Raw genomic sequence first — 13,721 nt, 5'->3', positions numbered from 1 at the left:
GAGGGGCGGGGGGTGGAGGAATGGGATAAGCTGGTGATAGGTATCAAGGAGGGCACGTACTGCATGGTGCGCTGGGTGTTATATGCAAGTAATGAATCATGGAACTTTACATCAAAAACTAGGGATGTACTGTATGGTGACTAATATAATAAAAAAAATATTACTATAAAAAAAGAAAATGCTTGAGAAAACAAGTTATATATTTCCATAAATTATCTAGGCATTAAAAGTTTCTCCCAAGTTTTCTCTGCCAGTTTATGAAAAATGTAAAGTTTGACTTGCTTTCTTTTGTAGAACTGCACAAACTTTGTTAAAATAAAACTGCAGTTTCACAGGAAATCAATAAAGACTTAGATTCAGGGGCGCAGGGGTGCTTGGGCGGCTCAGTCGGTGAAGCGTCTGCCTTCGGCTCAGGTCATGATCTCACGGTCCTGGGATTGAGCCCCGTGTCAGGCTCCCTGCTCAGCGGGGAGCTTGCTTCTCCCTCTCCCTCTGCCCACCTCCCTCTCTCTCTGTGTCAAACAAATAAATAAAATCTTAAAAAAAAATAAAGGACTTAGACTCACACATTTATCAAGTACCTCCTTTGTGCCAGTAACTGTGCCAAGTGCTTACACTCTCAGTCTTCATTTAACTCCCAAAACAAGCGATGAGAATCATTTTTCCCTTCAAGAAAGCTGAAGTTAAGTGCCTTACCCAAGGTCAAAAATCTAGTAGTAGTACACAGGAGCCATCTGGATTCAAACCTGGGCTTTCACATACTAAGTTCTGGGCTGCTTCCACAACCACAGTCTCCTTCGTATTTTTCTCAAGTATACCTTAAAATGATGCCAGTGATGCCAATTCCTACAAACTCAGATCCGGATTAAGAATTTGAATATGACTGAAATGAAACACACTTTTACCTGGTAACATATTCCCTGACTCTATCTTTTTGGGCCATAAACACTGAAGGTTCATGCAAGACTCAGTCTATTTTTAATCTCTCTTACCCTCCTGCTTGACCGCCAACAGGCTCCAAGACTGCCTCCCTGAGAAGTCCGTAGACAAGTAAGAATCAATCAGTGTATGTTAAAGTCAGATCAAAAATCAACTGACTCATCTGGAGGAATGAGGCAAATTTAGTAAATAGGGGACAGCATGAATCAGAAACCTAGAATCTGAAAGAAAAGTACACTACCTCTAGGCTCCCTGAACAATGCCCTGAAAAACATTGTCAGGTCATGCATCACTAGGAGCAGGGAAAGGCGCACAAAGCTGTCTCAAAGGACTGAAAACAGACTCCACAAGAGGGGCTGACAGTGGGAAGAAGGCAGTGTGAGCTAAGGGTCTGTAAGACCATGAAAGCCAAATGCTTTTGATTCACCTTTCAATTCAACAATTTCTTGGCTGACAACAATTTCTCTTGCTTCTGTCATCTGTCTATAATGCATTTCAGCATATCACCGCCTGTGTGCCCCTTAAAAATGGTTCCTTCTCACGATTACTACCTTCCTCCTTTAACTAACCATACATTCACTGTTTGAGAGGTGGGTATACATTCAACCACAGTATCGGCCCAACACATGAAAACCAAAATCAAACTTCAAACTGGAGAAAAACTGAAGAATCTTAGAGCATGTTTAAAGCATTTATATTTTATAAATACCACAGATGTGCTTATTTATTGCCTAACAACTTAATAGTCTAAATTATGCAATATTTCTTTTCACCTTCATGTAAAATTACAAAGCCTATAAATAACTCTGTAACAGTGCTGTGCAGTAAAACTGTGATTACGGACGGGCAGATCACGCCGTCCAACATATCAGCTACCGAGCGCTTGAAATACCAACAGCAAATGCATCTGAGGGAACTTTTCATTTAATTTTAATTAACTTAAATTTAAATAGTCACATATTGCTAGTGGCCACTCTAGTTTGCTCAGCTCTACACAAAGAGGAATCACATGATTATTTACATTAATTTAGAATGGCTTTATATACTTCCAACCTATAGAATATAAATACACAGAGTTGGCTGCTAAAAAATAATTTATGTTGGGAGGGAAAATTTTGATCTGATCACAACGGCATATTATGTTTTCATTTATAAAGCTATATAGCATTCATATAAATTAGTAAGTTATGTAAGCAAGCAAGCCTATCTTTTGGCGGAAAATTTGCAACCATCATTTCAACTGTCACTATAAGTCTACTCTTTGATATATTATAATTAATTAGACTACAGATGCTTCAAGTGATCAGGTTCATTACTACCTGGGTATATGCCATTAGGTATGTCACAATGTGCTGGAAATATTTTGTAGTGTGAGTATTTCTGACAAAGCAATTCTTTTAAGGGAGGGAATCTCTACACAGCTAAAGAGGAATGCCCTACTGACTTTTACTTCATTTGGAGAAGAGCTTCTCCAAGTGTGAGGAAAAAAGCAGCTACAATAGATCGAAAGCTTACTGGTATTTTTAAGAACAATTATTAGTAGGGGATAATACTCTCAGTCAAATATCAGGATATGTCAAAAAAAAAAAAAAGTTCACCTTCCAAATGCCTTGTCTCTCTTCACTCCTACCTTCTTCCCCCCTTTTCCCATCTCTGTGTACCACTGCATATCACAAACCATTCTCCCAATCCTTTGACTCTCTTTTCTTTGTGACTAAAGGGCCATAAGCACAAAACCGAAGAGTATTCTGAGTTTTTCACACACAAAATATTGCTATAAAACTTGGGAGTAACCTTAGAAAAAATATAGTTTAAGCCTTTTATTTTTGTGAATGAGCAAAATGAAACAGTAAGATTAAAGACTTGTTCAATGTTATATCGCTGCAGCACCAAAACTAAAATGGAGATCTAACTCCTTGTGCAAAGAACTCTTTTATTTACACCTTGTTGACAAAGTGTGTGTAAGTGTGTGTGTGTGTGTGTGTGTGTGTGTGTGTGTATTTATAAGATCAGGAAACACCCTCAGAAGTCATCTGTGAGAGAAAACAAGCCATCTGGTTTTTCTGGAGCAGATATCTGATGACAGTATTTATTAAATAAAATGATATATGTGTTTTAGTTTGTAAAACAAATTTAGGCTTATACAAATGACTGTCTCAAAAGAAAATAATTTGGTTCCTGCCTTCCTGTGACCCCCATTTTTTCCCTGCACTTTTGCAACTTTTGATACAAAAATGGTTTCCTATAACTGCACTAAACAGATAAAATCATGCCACACTACTAAAGACCAATCTATGGGGTAAATGCTAGCAAAAGGAAAAATAAATATTAATTTAATTAATGAAAATCCTATTGATATTTCTATGGTTAAATTTTTTATTTGAACTAGTTGAACATCCATTAGATGTCTGAGAATCCTATGAAAGATATGACAATCTTGCATTTCATAGATATATATTAATTTCATATTCATTTCCTGGGGACTTGGATCAGGCATTTTCACATGATCAAATAAAAATACCCAAAATATAAAAATAAGTAAATAATTTTTGCTCCCAGTAAGTGCCTAGGGACTCAGATTTATAAATTTCTTAGTTATTCTTCCCTACTCTGGACATTAGCCCTATTTCTGCCCTTATTTTTGACACTGATAAACGTTCGGTAAAAATTTACTTTTGCTTCTTCACTTATGCTGGATCAACAGAGGTTTACCCAAGTTCTTATACATTTTTAAGAAGTGATTTTGATTATTATGTTTGAATTTTGTCAAACAGTAAGCTTATTTTTTAGAGTCATAAGGTATACATACACATCAAAGAAAAACTCAAATCAGCAAAGCAGAAAGTAACTTTGTAACAGAATTCAGGACCCATAATAGTAAATCTGAATTTCCAAGGCCAATGTAACTTTTGGATTTTGAACATGGTACCCTTAGATAGCAACTCATTTTGGTAAGTTGCTTCACTATTTTTAAGAAATGCTATTTCTTGTTAAGAAAACTTCTAATGCAGCTCTTATAAGTGTAGCTGCCTGTACATGCAGCAAAGTTGGAATACAAAAATACGAATGCTTGCTGGAATCTAAGGATATCTTAGCCTTTCAGAATGCTATGTCCTAAAATTAATGAACTTTCCCCAAAAGGGTTAATGTATTCTTGTATGTTGCAAGAACTTACGGTTTTAAATGTAAGTTTTTGCATCTGCAATTTTGTTTCACAATAGAATTGTTTAAAGTGTGCTTTAAAATGAATTATTAGAAAGCATGAGGGTTTTTTTTTTTTTAACTTGAGAAAGAAAATTAAGTACAGACAGCATATAGTTCATTTAAAGGAGCTTTCTTTCCTTCTCTTTAGGGTCAGGCTTTAAAAAGTGGTCTGTTTTTGCTAATTCTACTTCCTTACCTTTCAACTACTCTTTACCTTTTTTTTAAATTAAGGATTTATTTATTAGAGAGAGAGAGAAGGGGGAGGGGGCAGAAGGAGAGAGAGAATCCTGAAGCAGATTCCTAGGTGAGTGTAGAGCCGGATGCAAGGCTCAATCCCAGGACCCTGAGATCATGACCTGAGCCGAAATCAAGAGCCGCTGCTTAACTGACTGAGCCGCCCAGGTGTGTCCCCACTCAGCTTTTTTTTTTTTTTTTTTTTTTTTTTTTACGTAGGCTCCTCATGCCCAGCATGGAGCTTATATGGGGCTTGAACTCACAACCCTGAGATCAAGATCTGACCCAAGATCAAGGGTTAGACACTTGGGATGCTTGGGTGGCTCAGTCAGTTAAGCATCTGCCTTCGGCTCAGGTCATGATCTGAAGGGATCCCGTCCCACATCAGGCTCCCTGCTCAGTGGGGAGCCTGCTTTTCCCTCTGCCTCTGCTCCCCCTGCTTGTGCTCTCTCTCTGACAAATAAATAAAATCTTAAAAAAAAAAGAAAGACCCTTAAGTGACTAAGCCACCCGGGTGCCCCTTCAAACGACTCTTGAATTAACCCTATGTACTGAAGTTTTACCGAGTTTCTGTCCTTTCTCTTCCTCTCGACCACTTTTGGCTACTATGGCCAAAAATGTTCTCCTAACTACTAAATCCAATGATCTTTAATATTTCTATCTTACTTCACCTGCCAATATCTTTGATCACTCTTACCTTCTACAAACATCACTTTGGTTTCCTCTCACTTCAGTGGCTACTTCTTAATCTCTTTGAAAGTCTCTACTTTTCCTTTAAATCCTTGTTTTTTAAGGAGTTACTGCCCAATACATGACCCTTTGAGACCTCTCTGAAGCCACCAGAGTTCAAATACTGCTTATTACGTCAAGTCACACATCTAAATTTCAAGTCAAAACCTCATCCACACCGTATCTCTAATTGCTTATAAATAAGTTTCAGTTCAATGTCCCCACTGGCTCCTCAGAATTAATTTTTAAAAATTGAATCCTTCCATTTTTTGAACAAAATCTGCCTTTCCTCTTGTTTTCTCTATCTTGGTGAATGGCATTACCAACCACCCAGGTACTATCTCTCCAATCTCCCTTTACTTAGATAAGTCACTGATGTTTATCAGAAAAATTATGTTTTCTAATTCCTCAGTTTGGACTGACTGGTGTGACAACATCGGAGAGCAGGGATAAAGGGAATGGACTGTAATTGTGACGACTAAAGAAAAAAGAAATTTAAAAAGATACTTGAGTAAAGGAAATACATGATGTGCTGGCTCAGAATGCCAAGACTGGAGGGAAAAAGTACAAACTGGGCCCAAGAAAAAGAGAGAAAAGAAAGAATAAGTCAGACAATAGAAATCCTAGTGATGAAAACAGACACCTGAGAAGCAGATGAGAGAAATGGTTGTCAAGACAGCATTCTCTGATGAAATATTCATTTTATTATATACCTCATCTTATATCTTTGGGGGGGACAGGGAGTATTACTTTGCAATAAACCTAAAATCCATTAGTAAAAAGGTGCGAGATTCTATTAACGAATTATGTTCTGAATGTTATTCACAATAATTACTAGACATTCTTCTGCTGGATAACAAAGAACACCATCCCCTTATTCCCAGGCCACCCTCCCCAAACAAATCTCTAAATTTTACTTCTTTTATTCTTCATTTAATCATATTCTATTTGTTCCCACCTCTCCACTTTAAAAATTTTAAATTGTTGATTCTGTATAGATTCTTCACATTCTGGAATTTGTTCTGTACCACTTAGAATCATAGGTTTAAACCATGCTGTCTCACCTCTTATTTTTACTGAATAGCACAATACCGAATTCTTCATGTAGTGGAAGCAGAAGGTACTGAGATGTAGAACTGAGAGTAATTACTTCATTCCTGAATTTGCTACTGAAGGAAATAGTAGAATCACTAAATTAGATAAACAGGGTATGCTTCCTTCAATAGCTCTTCAGCTTTAACAAAAACAAAAACAAACTCTTTTACCATTCCTCTTTAAAAGTACACAAATACACACACACCCTGCCCCTCCCCTCCAAGAGGGATAGCTCAGGGTCAGTGTTAATTTTGTCAACTAGCTATTTACAGAAATTGACTTCAGTAATTCTTACTGGAATAGACAACAATATATTTCATATTTCAACTGTTATTTGACAGTGTGTTAGAAAATATTTCAATAGCATATTCAGAAAACTTAAAAGTGAAACAATTTCAAATGATTGAAGCGCCCTTTCTTAAACACATACACACATTGACGTCTGCAGTTTACTCTGAAATGCATCAAAATGTTAAGATGCTGTGATGAACAGACAATGGATATATGGCCAGATGTGTGATAAAACTAATATAGAGTTGGGTTGTTTACAACCCTTAATTTCCATAAATTGTAAGTAAATTACAAGTTTGATAACATGGACTCCTATACCCTCAAGAAAAATTAGTCAGAAATTTTAATCACATTATAAAATGTTACCAGATTTAAACCAAAATACACAAGAATACGTAACAGTGGCATCACTGGCTAGTGGGATTATGAGAACGTGTTCTTCCCAATGTAGTGGTATTTTCTAAGTATTCTGCAACAGATAAGGATTTGAAATATGAAAAAAAAAGCATGAAAAAACAAGGTGGCCTTCAATTTGCATTGCATTGCTTATCCAATGAGAAGTTTTATTGAGCAACTGAGCAAATAATAATACATGGGGTCCTTGAGATAGATATTTTGAAGTTATAGTCCCATTGCCTCAAAAGTCTTTACTGCTTAAGAATTATTGCTCAGGGGCGCCTGGGTGGCACAGCGGTTAAGCGTCTGCCTTCGGCTCAGGGCGTGATCCCGGCGTTATGGGATCGAGCCCCACATCAGGCTCCTCCACTATGAGCCTGCTTCTTCCTCTCCCACTCCCCCTGCTTGTGTTCCCTCTCTCGCTGGCTGTCTCTATCTCTGTCAAATAAATAAATAAAATCTTAAAAAAAAAAAAAAAGAATTATTGCTCAAAGTCCTCTACTTGCAAAGCTCCTTTTTCACCAAAATAAATATTTTATACTTTACTTCTATATCACCTATGCTCATTTCCCCGTCCTCGTCCTCTGTTTCCTCAAATCAGTTTCTAACTGGCTGCCTTGAGTTCAAGACCCCTAACAAACCCTATGCTTTGATTTTGTACTTTACTATTCCACATAAGATGTGAGCCTTATCTGGTAATACCCTATCTGGTAAAACACCTTCCAGGAAAAAATAGCCAGTTAAAAAAGGAAAATTTTCCTTGTTGGCCTGGAAAAAAGTAAGCTGGCCTGCTTGCTTTTTTCTGACTTCACTCGCATTTAGACACTGTGCTTGGAATTAAAGGCTGAGTTTAGGATTGGAGAAAGTTATTATCTCAAACCCTCTTTCCCACATCATGTCTTTTTTTCCCCTCCCAAGAACACTAAAATAATGTGCAAAACTGTCTTATGGGGATAAAATGCAGAAGAAGCAGAAAACTATTCCTACAGTGTCAGATTGAAAAAAAAATTCTATTCATCACCTCAAACAAAACACTTCTTAAACATAACTCTACCGAGTGACGCCACATCTGGGGTGATGGGAGGAGATCCGTACCTGCAACCATACCTTTCATTTGTCTTTTACATCATTTTCTTTTCAAAATAAACCTCTGAGGTAAATGGACTATCACTAGATCTACCTTATAGATGAAGAAACTGAACTTCTGAAATTAAATGACACGTTTAAGATCACACAAGTAGTGACTGAGTCAATTCCTGACAGCAAATCCTTCTCACTGAACAGCACCGTCTCTCCGGTTCAGTCCGTGGCAACAGCAGCAGCCACATCCATCCACCCAAGAAACAGCAGGGACCTATTTACAAATAAAACTTTGTTCAGGGCTTTAGATTTAGTCGTTTTTAGGAGAGAATAATTGTGAATATCCCCATCAAAAAACTAGAAGAGACATCTAACAAAATGTTCTCATCCAGTTTATAAGGAGCGTTCAGGTGATTAAAGGTGGGTATATAGTTTGACTCAACATCCTTTATCTTTAAAAATACTTTCTTTACTTGGCTTCTGGGACAGCACACTCTTACCTCATTGGCCATTTCTTTTCAATCCTTCTGGATAGCTCCTTCTCTCTTGCTAAGCTTTCACTGTTGAAGAGTATCAGGTCTCAATCATCTTCTCAACCTAATTAATCAACTCTCACACTAAGTGATGTCTTTCAGTCCTATGGCTTTAAATATGTTCTAATGGTGATGCTTAAGATTTAAGTATCTTCAGTCCTGAACTTCTCTGAATTCCTGACTTGTATATTCCACTGCCCAGTTGACAGCTCCACTCGGATGTTTGACAGACATTTCAAACTTATATCCAAAACTCTTGATTTTTTTTTTTTGAAACCAGACCTTGTAACTTTCATTATCTCCACCATTATCACTCTAGTCGAAACCATTAACAACTTACTATAGATCACTCCAATCGTCTCTTAGCTCATCTCCTTGTTCCCCTTTTTCCCTCCAGTCTGTTCTCCACAAAAAGGTCAGAACTATATTTTAAAAATATAATACAATTCTTTTGTCATTCCCCCAATTGAAACCCTCCAATGAACTCCCAAAGCCCTTGAAACTAAAAACCCTACAATCTCTATCCAACCTCATTTCCTCCTATTCTTTCTTCCTCTTGCTCATTCACCTCCAGCCAGAGCTCTCTTTATTATCCGCATTCACTCATCCCATCCCTGTCTCAGGACCACTGCACAGTCCAATTATACACCTACATGGCTTACTTCCTAAATACAAGCCTCTGCTAAACGTCACCTCACAGAGCAGTGCTCCCTAACTGCTCCTAAAACGGTAACTCTCAAGGTTCAGAATATTGTCTTAAGAGGTTATCTTTTGTGTAAAAGACAGGTGGCGGGCTAAGAGTATATATTATATTTGCTTAACCTGAAAAAAAATTCACTGGAATGATACAGAAGTAATAATAAAACGTTACCCGTTGGATTAGGCAAAGTGCTAACTCAGCAAACAAGGTGAGGGATAGGAGGATTCTTCACATTATTTGTTTTTAAAATACTTTGATTTTTTTGAACCATTTGAATGTTCTACCTGAGGGACTACTTAAGAACAAATGAAAATAGCAGTCCTCTATCACGGTCTATTCCTTTACTCTACATTTTCTTCATAGCGCCTATGTTTACTTGACTTACTACTGTATAATTATCCGTATCACCCAAAAGACTGTAGGCTTTAACCAACTGCTTCAGTACTGGAGAATATAATGGGTTTCTCCTTAATTAAAAACAAACAAAAAACATTCAAATGGCTTTCATTATCTTTGTGTCATCTCTTTTCTCAAGCATATTTTATTTATGTTACATTTACTCTATTTATAAATCTGCATGGCTTTGTCCTTGGCTATATCCAGTACCAGGCCAGGATGAAGACACAAGAGGGCTGGCTTGTTAAACTTATAAATGTCTAAAAGCCAGGAAGGGAAGCTAATCCTTTGGATGACAGAATCATGATTCAAGAAGATCTCAACAAGTTTTAACTATAGCTACATTCAAGGAGATGGTATCTGAAGGGTTAAAGTTTAACACTGTTTCAAAAAATCATCTATGTGTACATAAAGACTGGGAAAAATCTTTAAAAAGACACTGGCTTATGTTGTGGTTTCCAAATTTTCAAAAAACAAAATGAAAACAACATAAGCTTGCCAACTTTTTAGTGTTCATTTAAGAACCAAACCAACACAAATAACCCAAGGCAAATATTAAAAGAAACTTAGCACATACTAACACTATCATTTTATAAAGAGAGGTCATTGTGACATTGTAGAAGTACAGAAACTCAAATCCCTTGAATTGCATAACAATAACTTGAAAAGCCATATAACATTTTCTTCTCTTTTTTCTTTGCTTAGAACTAGCAAAGATATTACTGTTATTAAAGAGTTAACACAATTTTAGACTGTAAACACAAATGTATAGCTTGAATTAAGGAAACGGATAATTTCACTACACTGCATTCAGACCATAATTACAGAATTAAATATAAAAACTAGATTAGAACAAAAAGAACAGCACTCACAAAACTGAATCTAGTTGACAAGAGATGAGAAAGGTAAAGGAAACAGTATCATAGGAAGTTGTAAGGGTTATAATATTTAATTTAGAAAAGAGAAAGCTGAGCAAAGAAATACCTTATTGTATCTTACTCTTATGACAGAACTACAACCAATGGGGAGAAGTTATAAAGTAAAGCAGATACCCGCTCGATTTAATTAAAATCTTCCTATTATACTTTCCAAAAGCTAAATGAGACATCCTATGCCTCTTTGTTCATGGAAGTGTTGTTCTTGGAGAGGCTGGACTCAGGAAGATCTCAAGGATGTCAGTACTAGAAAGCACAATGTACCAGATGACTCTAAAGTCTCCTCTAATTCTAAAATTTTGTGAATCAGAAAAGAGTACAGTTTGCTTTTTTAATTTACCAAAAAGGATGAGCGGAAAGAATTTGGGCTTTTGTCAAAAAGACAAAGGTTCAGTTACAGGCTCTACCACTAAGTAATGTGTGACACAGAGGGAAAATTATTTACTAACTCTAGGCTTCAAATATTCTCAAATTTAAATGTGTAAATTTATATCTTATATACAAGACTGTTGCATGAATCACACACACGCGTGCACACACACACACAAACACACACGCTACTTGACACATAGGTTTCAATATGTGGTAGATATTAGTCATTTATTCAGTAAATATCATGTCCCAAAGGGTAATATGTTCTATATTACTTATTGTTTATTGATATACTCTGCTATGCCTCATATTGTTTCTCAAACCTAAGCAACGAATACTTGAGATTCTTTTCCACTTCCATGTTTTGTACAATCCTTATCTGTATGTTAAGTTTTTCTTTAATCTTGCTTTTGGTCATTTCCTTTCTACCTCTGTTTTACATGAAAGAGTGATTTACCTTCAGTATATACTGCCATGTTATTCATTTTGGCCAAAAAAAAGTATAATATAGATATACTGTTGCATAATCATTCAACTAAACTAGACTATATGTCTAGCTTAATCAACTCTACTACCAGACAGATGTCTTCTTATTCTTTTGTTTTGCCCACATTAGCTAACTCATTGCTGGACACTTCCCTCAAAAAATATTTAAGTAAATAAGTTAAATCCCATTTCACCAAAGGTAGTTAATAACTGGAAATGGTTAACAAAAGTTTATGAAATAAAGATGGTCTGAGGTCTCTCCCCTTAAGAAGAAATTCATTTCTTACTGAAACACAGCAACACTCAAAGTTCTCCTCCATATTATCTAACCACCAAGGATTTTGCAGATGGTACCTAATTGCTCTTTTGTTATACTTCCATAATAATTTGCAACTGTACAGATATTTTAGTTGGCAATTTAGTACACTTCTGTCTGTTAAATATTTATTAGATTAGGACACTGCTTAAAACCCCAATGTTCATGACAGAGAACAAAATCAATCATTACAAATTAAAATACTAAAAATTATTTTACGGGAGTATAATTTTGTTGAATAAAAAACATTAAGTTTAAACATAGGCAGTATTCAGTACTAGATGAGTGATATCTGATCACTATCAAATGCAACAATAAAACTAGTTTTTTCTTCAGTGATAAAAGGAAACAAACTGATACTGGGAATAAATAAAACAAATCATTAAGCATAGAATTTTTAAAAACACTTTGATATTTGCATTAATGGGCATAATGTATGATAATTTTACAGCATAAATTTCATTACTCTAATGCTAAGATAGAAAACATGCAAATGGTTATTTCCAAAGTAACTGAGAACAATGAAATTTACCAATAAAATACATTTTAGGTTTGATTTAATGTAATTCCACATGCTGAATTTAACTAGATTATTTTTAAGTAAGCTAAGACTTAAAAGGGCATATTAATAAATTCTTTTTTAAAAAGTCTACAAAATGCATTGCAGAATTAAAGGGTAAGATTATAAAGCAAAAAAAGCACTCTGTCAAAAGCAACTCAATGAAAAAACATAAATTTAATTCTGAGAAAAAGTTCAACAGATTTTTTTTTCTCAAAAGGTAAGTTGCAAATAATATAATTCATTAATTGAAGAAAAATGAGAAAAATGAACTTCACAGGTTCTTGTTACACGGCAATTTTATTTTTAAGAGCTTACAGAGTTCATCATACTATAAAATACTACTGAATATCAGGGAGTAATATTAAAATACAGTTACTAATTAGTACGGAAAAACTTCAGTTTTTTGTTGTTTTGGTTTTTTTTTTTTAATGAAAAGCCCATGTTAGGGTGTCTTTCCTTATATTGTAAGTTAATTTATAAAACTAAAGCTCCACTTCAGTAGAATTATTTTTGCATCACAAGGAAAAGGACTAGATTAACACAACTAGGATATCAATGAACTTGATTGTTAAAGACAACTCAAGGAACATGTAGAGAAGCTTTCCATAAATTTTCACAGGGTAGGGGGACTAAGGGACAAAACCCAAACAGCCCACTGCAGGAACAGATCTTGGTTTTATTCAGCTCTGCCTTTCCTTAACAGTGACACTTGGACAGACAATTCAGTTAACTTTCCAAGTTTTAGTGTCTTCCTGTGTCCCTGTCAAGTGCACTAAGATTCTTGAGTTTTAAAAGACCCAAATCCTACCATATCTACAAAGTCAGGAAGGACGAAAAACAGCCCTGGTTTTACTTTTTAAAAAATAATGGTAGAAAACCACAAAATTATTTGTACCTTGCAATGTAGTATTTCCAGACCTGAATTACTAAATTTCTGAAGCTTATCCAACTAGGATTGTATCCGTGAAGATCTAGATACAGTATTCACAATGTAACTCTCTCCTCCCCATTATCCCTCCACCTGCTCCTCCCCATCCTGCTTCTTTCCTTCTTCCGCTTGTTTTAACGCCAGCAAACCGTTGTAAGCTTTGAAAGCTTAAGATGAAATCATTTTAAAAGATGCATTTTGAATCAACAATCATCTGCCCCACCACACGTCCCCCAAATGAGTGAATTTTCATTAAGAGAATGAAAGTATGAATAAACAAAATCAGAAAGAGAAAGGTACCGGGCCTGTTTTTTGTTTTGACTGCTCAGAAAGCAAAACGGAAAGATGTAGCCTCATCTATTCCCTTAGGAACACGAATGCGTTACCCACCCAATGAAAAAAACAATTCTGCTGGTTCATTTCCCTGCTACACAACAGCCTCGTCGTCGGGCCCTTTCTAAGTCCAGTCTTCATCGCTATCTAGTAATTTCATATTGATCACCTTGGCAATGCTTGTACAGGCAC

At 35.9% G+C, this 13,721-nt stretch overlaps 1 protein-coding gene across 11 annotated transcripts in view; it reads right to left on the bottom strand.

The window, feature by feature from the left end:
• Positions 1-13,721, bottom strand: part of CEP170 (centrosomal protein 170) — a 119,646-nt gene that overhangs the window by 104,835 nt on the left and 1,090 nt on the right. The gene's annotated exons all lie outside the window — the stretch shown is intronic.

This window comes from Ailuropoda melanoleuca, chromosome 8 (assembly GCF_002007445.2).
Source record: "Ailuropoda melanoleuca isolate Jingjing chromosome 8, ASM200744v2, whole genome shotgun sequence".
Classification (NCBI taxonomy): Eukaryota; Metazoa; Chordata; class Mammalia; order Carnivora; family Ursidae; genus Ailuropoda; species Ailuropoda melanoleuca.
Note: the sequence above shows the minus strand (reverse complement) of the source record. Positions and strands in the feature narration are given on the sequence as shown.